We start from the raw sequence: 13,208 nt of genomic DNA on the forward strand, positions 1-13,208 counted from the left end.
AGAGAAGTATTGTCAATAGAATAGGACTCTCCGAAGCAGAAAAACACATGAACCTGTTGGCACCATGCCTAATGCCAGGCATGGGTTAGAAGGGCATAAAGCAGTTCCACTGTGTTCTCTGAAATGATGGTGCCCCATCCAATACTCTTGTGGGGAGTTGAGGTAGGGTGATGAACATACAACATTCTGACCTCACTAACGCTCATCAATGAATGCAATCAAATCATAATAGCAATGCTCCAAAATCTAGTAAAAACCCTTTCCTGGACAGTAGAGACAGTAACTTCAAAAAAAGCAGGATAAACTAATTTTTAATAACCTTGATTTTGGAAGAAGCAATGACCAAACAGGTGTCCCAATACTTTTGTCTATGATTATGATTGATTATTGATTAATAATTGTTTGGTTGTTTTGTTATTGTTTAGTATTAATCAGTGTATTTTTACACACCTAATAAATATTAATAAATGAATGGATGGATAATTGGACAGACAGATGGATGGACAGACAGATGGATGGATGGATGGATAGAGATGAATCCCTAAATGGGTAATTGTCATGCCTGTCCCTGTTCTGTCATATCTGCCTCTGTTTTGTGTTGCCATGTGCTCCCAAGCACATGGCTCTGTTTGTGTATTGTCTGTCTTAGCCTTGCCTGTCCATTAGTGTTTCCACCTGTGTCTCCTTTGTAACCACGCCCCCTCGTTAGTCCCAGGTGTTCCTCATGACGCCCTTGTTAGTCTTTCTATAAGTACCCCTTTGTTTCAGCCTTCCTTTGTCTGGTCATGAGCATGGTCATGTGGGCGTGTGTATATGGTGGTTTCATGGTTTGTTGACTCTGCCTGTTTGTGTGAATCGTGTATTGTTTATTTGGTAATCTTAGTGCTGGTTTCTGTTTGTTTTGTTTTATTTTACTTTAAAAAGAGATTCTGCGTGTCCGCCTTCATCTTCAAGCTTGACATACCGTGACAGTAATGTGTTTAATTCTGTTGTTTATTTTCAAATGTAAGACACCCTTTCAATGACCATTGTTTAAAAAGAGAAAAGCAGCAGCCAGCTCTCCTCATTTAGTGACTGGAGGATCAATAACAATTAATCAGCTGTCAAAATGAAATGTGACCATAGTGTGTCTGTGTGTTACCTCATTGCACACATACACACACACACATACACACACACACACACGCTATATATATTAAATATATTATTTATCACATACAAGTGGCACAAATCAGCACAAAAACTTTATGCTGGGAGCATAATAGCATGAGTTTCAATGGCCAACATTGGATGGAGTGGTGTGAAGCACACCGCCACTGGACTCTGGAGCAGTGGAAATTGGTTCTGTGGAGTGACGAATTATGCTTCTCTATCTGGTAGTCTGACTCACGAGTCTGGGTTTGGCCAGGAGAACGTTACCCGCCTGACTGCATTATTTCAACTGTAATGATATGGGGGTTGTTTTAAAGGAGTGAGCCTAGGCCCCTTAGTTCCAGTAAAGGGAAAGCTTAATGCTTCAACATACCAAAACGTTTTGGACAGTTATATGCTTCCAATGTCATAAATGCTCCTGTATTCAGCATTTACCCTTCTAGCAAGGTCAGAATATTCATATCCCATTCACTATGATGTAGTGTTGTTCTCTGGGTTGTGTAAAAACATTGGTTTAATCAGTGTACAGGCTCTTGTTGCACTAGTAGTGAGTGAAGTTTCTGAGACAGGCTCTTCTGAGATTTGGACATTCCAAAAAATATTAACAAGCCACCAGACCTCTCCACCTAAAACACACTGTTAAATAAACTACTAGTCTCCACCCAAAACACACTGTTAAATAAACTACTAGACCACAGTAAACAAGGCTAAATCAAGCAGGCCTTCTTAACACTCCTGAGGGTAGTGCTATACTCCAAATGACTTTGCAGAGGTAATGAGGCATGTCCATCCAACCTGCCAACAGGCCTCTTTTTCACTGCCCAGTAACAGTTATAAAAGGCCCCACTGCACCCACAGCCCAACGATACCCAAACTAGCTCCTCCTGACTATGGCCTTCAGAACATTTAGAACATTTCCTGCTCTGCTGGTTAGTGGACATTGCTAGTTCAGTCCTATGCAAATTTCATTATTGTTCAAACATATAACACAGGATGACAGGAAGGAAAAAAGGGGAAGAAGTAGGAAGGAAGAGTGATAGGAAGGAAGGATAGATGACAAAAAAGAAAGAAAAGAAGGAAGAAAGGAAGGAAGGATGATTGGAAAGAAGGGAAAAAGAAGTGAAGGAAGGATGAAAAAAAGGAAGGAAAGAAGGAAGAAAGGAAGGAAGGGAAGAAGGAAGGACAAAAAGAAGGAAGTAAGGAAAGAAGGATGACAGAAAGGTAGGAAGAAAAGGATGACTGGAAGGGAGGAAGGAAGGACGAAAAAAGGAAGGAAGGAAAGAAGGATGACAGAAAGGTAGGAAGAAAGAAAGGAATGATGACTGGAAGGAAGAAAAGAAGGAAGAAAGGAAAGGTAGGAAGGAAGGAAGGAAAGAAGCATGACAGAAAGGTAGAAGGAAAGGATGACTGAAAGGAAGGAAAGAAGGAAGAAAGGAAGAAAGGATGACTGGAAGGAAGGAAAAAAGAAATGAAGGAAGGATGAAAGAAAGGAAGGAAAGAAGGAAGAAAGAAAGGAAGGATGACTGGAAGGAAGGAAAAAAGAAATGAAGGAAGGATGAAAGAAAGGAAGGAAAGAAGGAAGAAAGGAAGGAAGGAAGGACGAAAAGAAGGAAGGAAGGAAAGAAGGATGACAGAAAGGTAGGAAGAAAAGGATGACTGGAAGGAAGGAAGAAAGGAAGAAAGGAATGAAGGAAGGAGGGAAAGAAAGAAGGAAGGAAAGAAAGAAGGAAGGAAGGAAAGAAGGAAGGAAGGAAAGAAAGAAGAAAGGAAAGGTTAGAAGGAAAGAAGGAAGGAAGGAAGAAAAGAAGCATGACAGAAAGGTAGAAGGAAAGGATGACTGGAAGGAAGGAAAGAAGGAAGAAAGAAAGGAAGGAAGGAAAGAAGGAAGGAAGGAAGAAAAGAAGCATGACAGAAAGGTAGAAGGAAAGGATGACTGGAAGGAAGGAAAGAAGGAAGAAAGAAAGGAAGGAAGGAAGGAATGAAGCAAGGATGACTGGAAGGAAGGAAGAAAGGAAAAAAGGAATGAAGGAAGGAAGGAAAGAAAGAAAGGAAGGAATGATGACTGAAAGGAAGGAAAGAAGGAAGAAAGGAAAGAAGCATGACAGAAAGGTAGAAGAAAAGGATGACTGGAAGGAAGGAAAGAAGGAAGAAAGAAAGGAAGGAATGAAGCAAGGATGACTAGAAGGAAGGAATGACAGAAGAAAGGAAGGAAGGATGACTGGAAGGAAAAAAGAAGGAAGAAAGGAAGGAAGGAATGAAGGAAGAAAAGAAGGAAGGATGACTGGAAGGAAGGAATGAAGGAAGGATGAATGGAAGGAATAAGGAAAGAAAGGGAGGAAGGATGACTGGAAGGAAGGAAAGAAGGAAGAAATGAAGGAAGGATGACTGGAAGGAAGGAAAGAAGGAAGAAATGAAGGAAGGATGACTGGAAGGAATAAAGAAAGAAAGGAAGGAAGGATGACTGGAAGGAAGGAAAGAAGGAAGAAAGGAAGGAAGGATGACTGGAAGGAAGGAAGAAGAAAGAAAGAAGGAAGGAAGGATGACTGGAAGGAAGGAAAGAAAAAAGAAAGAAAGGAAAGAGGGAAGGAAGGAAAGAAGGATGGCAGAAAAGTAGGAGGGAATAATAACTGTAAGGAAGGAAAGAAAAAGAAAGGAAAGGTAGGAAGGAAGAAAGCAAGAATGTAAAAAAGGAAGGAAGCGAAGAAAGGAGGTAGGAAAGAAGAATGATGAAAGAATGGAAGTAACACAGGAAGAAAGGGTGGAAGAAAGAAAGAAAGAAAGAAAGAATGAACTAAATACACATGCTACAAATGGGAGATAAACTATCCCTGGCAAGGCAATAATATCAGGAAGAAATCTGGGATATAGCAGAGAACGGAGTGAAGGCATATGGAGCGGATGTATTCGTCTTCATCCTCACGGATGGGGGAAATCTGTCACAAGAGAAATCATAACATGGATTTCTGCCCTCACTTCTTCATATTCCTCCAAAATCTTATTAGAGTGTGTTAATGCCAGACTTGGCCGTCCAATCCTGGACTGCGGCAATGAAGACTCCATAGCTATATTTATCCTCCTGATTGTTATTTAGAGAGCAGGGAGACTGAGATTAACATTAGCATATTGACTTAAATTCCTGTTTTTGACATGCTTAGTGATAGAAAGGGGAAGCAGAATGAAAATGTGGGGAAGGTTGGTCAATTTCCACTTGATATACTGGATGTGTTTCTTGTCAGTTTTCCACAGGAATTACAGGCCCCTTTTAACTAAAAACAGCATTGAATGTTATATCTTGGAGATATTCAGTAGTTTTTAGTTTTCTCTATTTTTCTATAGTGTTCCTCTCCTTTCTTGCTCTCGCTCCAGTGTAAATCATAGGGGAATACATGAAGTGACTTCAATTACTGTGGCACAACCCACCCAAGTAAAATGGATTGATTGTGGTTGTTAAAGCGGGGCACTGTGCTGTGGATTGTGGGTATCTTGACACATGCACAAATCACCTGTACCAGGTTCTCAGCAATAGGAACAGTAGGAACTGCACCGAAGGGACACATCAAAATGTGTATGGACAGTTTATGCTCTGTGACAAAAACTGCTGAATACACAGAAAACAGGGACATCGATGAAGATTAATCAGGCACAGTACACGTCTGTGTGTGTGTGTATGTACGGTATATGCATAGGATACATGCATACGCTGGAATCTGATTAGAGCACCTGACAAAGCGCATGTCAGCAGTGAGGGGTGTATTAAACATCAAACAGCTGTGTGGGTTTTGACCTCATAACCTGATGAATAATCTGATCTCATCACTAAGAGGCTGTTTACACTTTGCACTAACAGCGTCCCCAGTGTGATTAGATGAGATCTGATTTTATTATCCTGGGTAAAAAGCACATGCATATGCATAACATATGCAACATCTCTGTTGAACGTCCAGTAAATACCAGTGTATAATGCACCGTCAAATATTGGAAGGAAACTGTTTAAAACAGGCAATAAATCATCTGCCTTGGCAAAGGAGAAGGCTGCCTCACAGCTGTTGTTTTTTTGCAGCACAACACAAGAGAAAAGTGAAGACTATTGGTGAAAACTACCTCCCCCTATTCTGTCATTCTTTAGCATACAATGTCAGATATTAAAGTTATGCTGTACAGTATATGCATTTATGCTTGCGTTAAATGTGCTATCTGAAAGATCTGATCATAATCCGATCACAAACCATCCTCAATGAAAATGAGATCTGATCATGACTCAATCACTGGAAATGCATACTGATGCAAGATGTAAACAGCCTATAAAGGCCTCAGCATACTTGCAGAGACAATGTCCGCCTGGCTTCGGCAAACAATGTGACGTAATTCCTTCGCTCACTGTGTCGTACACATGGCAGCGCAGTTAACTCAATGGATGATAAAACTATGCAACAAAGCCTGTGACTGGTCGGTAAAAAAGAGACATGCCATGAAAGAAACATGGACGACTTTAAGGAGCGGGTGTCATTACTTGTATGACTTACCATACGCTGAGAGATTACAAAGACACTCAGATTGTTTTAATTTCATAGAGAGAAATCAGAGAAACTCTCAGTATACATTTTTTTTTTCATTTAAAGTGGAAAAACCTATGTGACAAAATGTAACAGCGCCACCTGCTGTTGTGAAGGCAAAACAAAACCGCAGAAGGTATGCTGGTAAATGCTTGGCTTCCTGCAACACTCGCAATCTTCCCTTCTCAGCAAGTATGCTGAGTTAAGTGTTAAGTTTTATGTCCTCCTCTTTTTGCAATCATTCCATGATTTTCTTCAGTTAGCAGTGACAACAGTACCTGAAGTCTCAAAGACAATAGATGTACTTTGGATCACCCTAGTCAAGAGACTATTCAAGAGAAATTACCAATAGGGTGAAACAGTTGCTCATTAGTAAACAAAGATTACAGATATGTTTTACATGTGTCATTTGAATGTGCCATTACTAAATAACTGCCAAACTTCATAGCAAAACTCTGTCCATAAACTTTTCACATCTATACACACCATTTACTACATCTGTAATTAATGCCTAAAATAAATAAATCCCTAAAATTACCAACAGAGACTGATCACACTATCCACACTATCGCGGCTGTGTTTTTGGAGCCCAGGAGGCTGTGAACAGTTTGAAGGAAAAATGACAGTAAGTCATGAAGACTTGCATTACAATGAAGACTCAACCTTGAGAACAAACTGTTCCAAGTCTCCCAAGCTTTATCCTTGACAATACCAGCAGTGAATTGTCAAGATGTTAGGTCTCTGTTGTGGTTTCTTGTTCAGTTTCCACACTATTGCTGTGCACAGTTAACATCTTAAATTAAAATGCTCCAGTAGTTCATTAGAATAAATTAGAATACGCTATACGTCTATATAGTGTTTCAGTTAAAACAGTTGAATAAGATTAGGTCCCCTAACATCTGAAGCATCCCAGATAAAACGCAAAAAGAGTATCATCTTAGAGTAAAACAGAAAGAAACTAGCAAATCAGCATTATATAACAGAGTCAACATTTGGGGCAGGTCCAAGTAACTTCATTAATCTAAGTGGCACAGCACAAACCAGAGCTTAGTCTTTGGTTTATATGGTGCCATTTGAAGGCAGTGGAAGCTTCAGCATACATTTCTATTGTAAGAACATGAAACCCATAATTAGTACTTTTGCTTGTTGAGGGTCAGTTCTGCAGCTGGTTTAACTGACTTTAGTCCTCCACTTGCATTATTATCTCTTATTACAGCTGAAAGAGGAAAGTCAAGGAGTTTCATTGTACAGTGTGTTTAATATTCGCCTCCACGATTCAGCTTTTATTTTGCCTAATACGGTGTGAATGGTGTCTTGTAAGTTGAGTACAGGTGCAAGACACTTTAATAACAGCTAAATTGTACAAGCTGTAAATGACCTTTACTGACTATGATATGATATGAATATGAGAGGTATTGTTTATTGTGGTGACCGCTAAGACCCTGATTATATTCTTTACTCTGGCGTCTTTCTGATTTTTTTCTGCTAGCTATATTTTCTCTCCAGAATTCAGGTGTAAGAATCAGCTTTAAAAATGAGGGGCTTTATAATACAGCACAGATGCTTTAATGGTCCCCTAAGTGGTTTCCATCACATTGAAGGAAGGCAAAGGGGGAGGGGGTCGCATCTCTGATTCAGTGACACCATGACAGATCACAAGGTCAGAAGAAACAGCTCTCCCCCAATGCTTTGCTCTCTTTCACCCCCAACTGGAGCGTTTAACCACGACAAAGAGGTCCTACCACAAAGCAGTGCCACCAAGGCCTTTCTGAACAAATGCATTTAACCTTAACATTCCACACTCAAACCACAATACCAGCAGCAGTGCTGTGTGAAATAGGCGTAGACCAGTGGGAACGTTTCTAATCCAAACCAACACGCTTTGTTTAGGTAATCTAAAACACAGACAAATGCTGCTGCAATTAATATGATTCAAATGTTTCACTCGGTTGCGTATAAATAATATGTGCTATATCAACACAATATCTGCCAAAATAAGTTCAATGCAAAACAGCTGTTGTGTTGTGTAAGCTATTCTGTTCTTGTGCAAGACAATAACATACTTCAGTCAAGCCAAGTCAAAGCACAAAGCACAGGGAAGGATCTTCTGGGACAAAAAGACTACATTCTGTGCAAATTATGCAAACACAGGTACAATTCTGTAATGATGTGAGGGCTGTCACTATAATTGTATAAATAACCTGGTAATCTACCCTAACTGAATGATTGTTGTTGGCCACACAATCAAATAGCTTGTACAAATTGTACAAAGCCATTCATAAATTACAGCACTGTACTGAAAATGTGAAACAGTGTCTTTGAAAAACTACTGGCAAAAAAACAAGGGAATATGTATGTGCATCAGGCCATGTTTCTTGCTATAATAGAGAATTTACAGTTAAAGTAATTTCACATATGCATTATCGGTTTATTTTATTGCCAGAATTTAAGCAATTAGAGAGACTTTTGATGCAGTTTTTGGCTTGATCAGCTTGTCCAAGAAGCAATCATGTTCTGGTATTAACTGAAATACTTCAGTACTACAAAGTATCAAACTATTCTACTTCAGTAACTAAATTAACACCTACTCAGCAAACACTGGGCAGTTGTAGACTGACATTATTTTACTTTTAGTACAAACTCATTTCTGTAACAGATTTGTTTAAAATTAAAAGCCAGATTTTAAGTTAATTTAAGCTGAAAATTATAATAGAATAGAATGTAGGACACATAATTGTGTGGACTGAATAAAAACTGAATAGTTACAGGTATTCCACAGTGGTGCAATAATCTTTGCACCCTGTACCATAATCAAGAGATCAAGAGCTTGAGTTGCAGTGATACCAGACCAGTGTTGGTCGTCTTTTCAGCTTTCGTTTTCAACCGTAACAAATTGAATAAGCATGCTTGTTCCAAATTTTAGACTGCTGGTTGTCAAAATTACATTCTATATCCATTGCACTATGGCCAGCCCTTCCTGATTAGTGTGTGATTTATTAAGGTCAGGAAATATACCCACTTTCAGCACCTTGAACTTGTTCCTGCTTTAAGCCACACCCACTTTTGGTTTGCAGTAAATATGAGATAAGCAAGATATTGTTCAAGCATTTAGGCATCAGTTATCAGTATTGGTATTTTCTCTCATATTATTATTATTATTATTCTCTCAGCCCAAATCAAATCAGAAAACTAACCACTAAGCCAATTTATAAGGAAAGTAATTTCATAATCAATTCTTTTTTTAATGAAGAAATCAATTTTAATCGAGTAATCGTGACAGCCGTAAATGCTGCATGTGAGGAGAGATGATATGATCAGGACTGCACATGTATCTCACTGATAGGGGGAGAAACTGTGATTTCTGCTTTAGTTTTTTTTCGCACTTGTGTCTTTCACAGTAGGTGTGTGTGTGTATGTATATGTGTGTGTGTGTGTGTGTGTATATATATATGTGTGTGTGTGTAGGGGGTTGGTGGGTGGGGTTTGGTTGGTGAGAAATCAATCGTCTACAACCGCAATTTGTGCACAGATTGTAGAACCATGGTTCTGCCACGCTTTTCTCACCGCAAGCCCCCCTCAAGGCATGTAGGATCGCACCAGTGCACCAATGCATGTAACCTAAAACAGCTCGTCTGTGAGGGAAGCGCTCAACTTTGCGCTGCTGGTCTCTTTGCAGAAGCCTCGTCTACCAAGCTGAGCAAACCTGCATGCTAATAAAAAGCCCAGGACACTGCGATGACCAAGTTTCATGCACTGGCACTCAGCATGTTCACTAGGTCAAACGCGTCTTGCTCGACTGCACAGCCCTCAGCAGATGAACGCAGCTCTCTCCTGTATGAATGCAATACTGGATCAATAGACGTCCACGTTACTGTTTCTGCATGTTATGTCATTCATGTTACCTATCTGTACAAGCCACAGCCAACTCCCAGCTGACCACTCGAACCACACTCCCCCCCGCAATGAGCGCCGGGAACCCTGTGCAATTGCCACCCAGCAGCATAGCGTTAGTGCCCGTTTCTCCGGCTCGTGCGTTCTGCTTCCGCACACCAGCGAGACATCCAGCGCTCGCGCACAAACTGACTTCTGCTCGCAGGCGCGTCCACGAGCGGCACTGGGCTCCACCGTACCGCAGGCTGACACACACACGTACAGTCTCACACACACGAGCCCTGTTTCAGTACGATGAAATGGAAGTAAAGCGGGACTCTTACCATGACGGTGGAAGAAAAGACGCTGTTAAAAAAAACACACGCCAAAAGCACAAAGCCCGACTGCAGCCCAGTCCACCCCGAGCTGAATGGAGGCGCGTGAAAGAGAGAGAATCACTTCAGACTTCAGCAGGACGCGCACAGCCTCCTCTCTCTCTCTCTCTCTCTCTCTCTCTCTCTCTCTCTCTCTCTCTCTCTCTCTGCCTCTGTATATTTGCCTTCTCTCCCTCTCCCTCTCTTTCTCTCGCCACTTCTGTAGGCTATCTTTAACACCTCTCTCTCTCTCTCTCTCTCTCTCTCTCTCTCTCTCTCTCTCTCTCTCTGCCTCTGTATATTTGCCTTCTCTCCCTCTCCCTCTCTTTCTCTCGCCACTTCTGTAGGCTATCTTTAACACCTCTCTCTCTCTCTCTCTCTCTCTCTCTCTCTCTCTCTCTCTCTCTATCTATCTATCTATCTATCTCTATTTCTCATTCTTGCTGCTTCTGTTTCTTGCCCTCTCTACTCTCTCTCTCTCTTTCTCTCTGTTTCTCTCTGTTTCTTTGGCCTTTCTCTCTCCTATCTCTCTCTCTCTCTCTCTCTCTCTCTCTCTCTCTCTCTCTGTTTCTTTGCCCTTTCTCTCTCCTATCTCTCTCTCTCTCTCTCTCTCTCTCTCTCTCTCTCTCTCTCTCTGTTTCTTTGCCCTTTCTCTCTCCTATCTCTCTCTCTCTCTCTCTCTCTCTCTCTCTCTCTCTCTCTTTCTCTCTGTTTCTTTGCCCTTTCTCTCTCCTATCTCTCTCTCTCTCTCTCTCTCTCTCTGTTTCTTTGCCCTTTCTCTCTCCTATCTCTCTCTCCCCTCTTCGAATGCTTCTCTGGAGACATGCAGCAGTGAAACTGTATCAGAAAGTGTGTACAGATGGGGGAGTAAAATGAGGAAAAGAAGTGAAGTGTAATAGTGGAGAATGGTGAGATGTCTCCTGGCCTGTTTGTAAAATATAACGCTACCCTGTGGTTGTCTGCGCAGACTCACAATGTTCACCGGTATGCACTGTGCATTTTGATGAACTCTCCCTTTTTACACACACACACACACACACACTGGAACATATCCAGTTCCCCAGCAGCTGGGCCCAGTCCAGCCCTGCACTAATATTAACCTTGTACACACACTCTCTCAGCGGGAGTTAACAGTAGATAATTTCTTACAGTGTTAGGAGTTACAGTCCAGTTACACTTTGAATATGAGTTTCTTAAGGTTGCCAAAGCAAAACTACAGCTATAGTGTAAAGGGTAGACCTGTAGACCTGTCACCTCTGGCTTTTTCCTTAAACATGCAGTACACAGATATGCAGCACCCTGGACAGCAGCCTGGTGACCTCACATGAGTTTAGTTCATGGAATTAAATCCCACACATTGTAGCAGGGTAATACGTCTTCAAAATTCTCCTAAAGGATATTCAGTGATTTTATGACAAGAAATACAACTTTCTAGAGCTTGTAAAAGTAAACAACATGTAAAAATGAAAACGTTGTTGAGCATTGCACAGTGCAGGATGCAGAGCTGTTGCTGAGTTTTTCATTACATGGTTTTCATTTTGCGTCAAAGGTTCACATGAAAAACACAACATAAGCAGAACAGTAAAATAACTAAAGATTTGAAACACTTTGATTCACTACTGATCCAATATGATTTGATTCAGCCCTGATTCAGTGGGATTTACAACCCCACCTTCTCTGTGTGTACAATGTAGTTAATCAACCAGGAGCAATTGTGTAATATAAGACTGTTCATGTAATAGAAGTAAATGATCATGATGTTCAATCATCTGTGGTTAAAGTTACTCACACAGCACATGAAAGACAGCTTAAATAAAGCCACAGTAAGATGAACCTGCCTTCCTGTCAGCTTTCCTTGGCTTTTACTGATCTGGGGCCTCACTGAAAACACCATAATACACAATTCATGAAAATCCTGCAAGATTGGCTTATCTGTGTCCATTGGTTAACCTATCTGGAGGTCCAAACTCTGGTTTCTTCTGAACATGCCTCACACTGCAATATGCCATGGTTGTTCTGTTACTAAATATGAGTGGTGTCATGCAATAAGAACAAAATTAGAAGAAATGCCTGAAGCCCCTCCCCCCCAAACTAATGTAAAATACCACCTCTACCTTCTTCAACTGTCTTTGACAAGTCTTCACAACCCTCCACCACCTCGCCACCTCTCTTTAACTGTGACAAATCTCTCATTCCTAGCTTGTCTCATCAGAGAGTGGGGACTGGCACCTAAAGCCACATGAACTTTAGCCCAACGTTTTCTGAGTTTTCTCCCATCTCTTCAGTCTCCTTCCAAATAACTATATGTTGATGCCATGGTCCAAACTAGCCAATTAAAATTCAACATGTAGCAACATGCAAATTTTATGCTGTAGTGAATAAATTAGGGGAAATTATCAAAGCACATGAGGAAAATGAAAAATTGCAAAGCTGTTGTGGAGAGGATGCAGGAGCCTGAATGGGCAAAGTGTTACATGTAGGCTGCAGGTACATGCCTCTCTCATTTTCATTCCCAATGGAGGAGAAATTTTTTTTGCATTGCTGTGAAGATTTGATTGCAGTCAGCGACACGAGCGTTAGTGAGGTCAGGATGTTGGATGATCATCTCCCCACCTCATCCCCAACTCATCACAGAATTAGCTCAGAGCTGGAAGGCTTAATACCCCTCTAGCCCAGGCTGGCATTAGGCGTGGGGCAATTGGTACAACTTGAGGTATCTGAATGCATTCATTATAATGCTGCCTGTTTTAGGCATCTGAAGGAGAACGGGAACACTCTAAGCGAAGAGGGTTCTACATAGTCCTGAAAAGAGTTCTTTCTCACTTGTAATGATAGTGGATTCCTTCTAAGTTCTCTATAGAATCCAAAACGCTTTTGTTTAGGTCTACAAAATGGTTCTCACCATTGTGAATAATTCTTTAACCAGTCAAGCATGCAACTGGCTCTGTGAGTTGTCTACATATAACCTTTACTATTGCTGAAGAACCCTTAAATAAACCTTTTTTTTTTAAATGTGTATATTAAATATTAGCGTAAATTAGTAGATGTGAGATGATTGACAGGTTAATATAAGACAGCAGTGAAAATGGCCACTGGGTTTGGGACAGTGGGTGGAACACTCAATGCTAAAGGGATCAAAGCTGTTAGCCTGAGGGAGAGCAGGAGTCCACACTCAATATAGCATGACTTTATTCTCTCTCACACACAGGAGCACTAAAGCAACTGCAGGAGATTGACTCATCAGCAGCTTCTGTGTAGG

At 40.9% G+C, this 13,208-nt stretch overlaps 1 protein-coding gene across 1 annotated transcript in view; it reads right to left on the reverse strand.

Moving 5' to 3' along the window:
* The window catches only part of adcyap1r1b (adenylate cyclase activating polypeptide 1b (pituitary) receptor type I), a 37,376-nt gene extending 26,937 nt beyond the window's left edge, over nt 1-10,439 (reverse strand). The window contains exon 1 of the mRNA XM_072684302.1: nt 9,920-10,439. The gene's annotated coding sequence lies outside the window, so the exon portion shown is untranslated. The remainder of the gene's footprint in view (nt 1-9,919) is intronic.
* Nucleotides 10,440-13,208: the final 2,769 nt, after the last annotated feature.

Source organism: Salminus brasiliensis, chromosome 7, assembly GCF_030463535.1.
Source record: "Salminus brasiliensis chromosome 7, fSalBra1.hap2, whole genome shotgun sequence".
Lineage (NCBI taxonomy): Eukaryota > Metazoa > Chordata > Actinopteri > Characiformes > Bryconidae > Salminus > Salminus brasiliensis.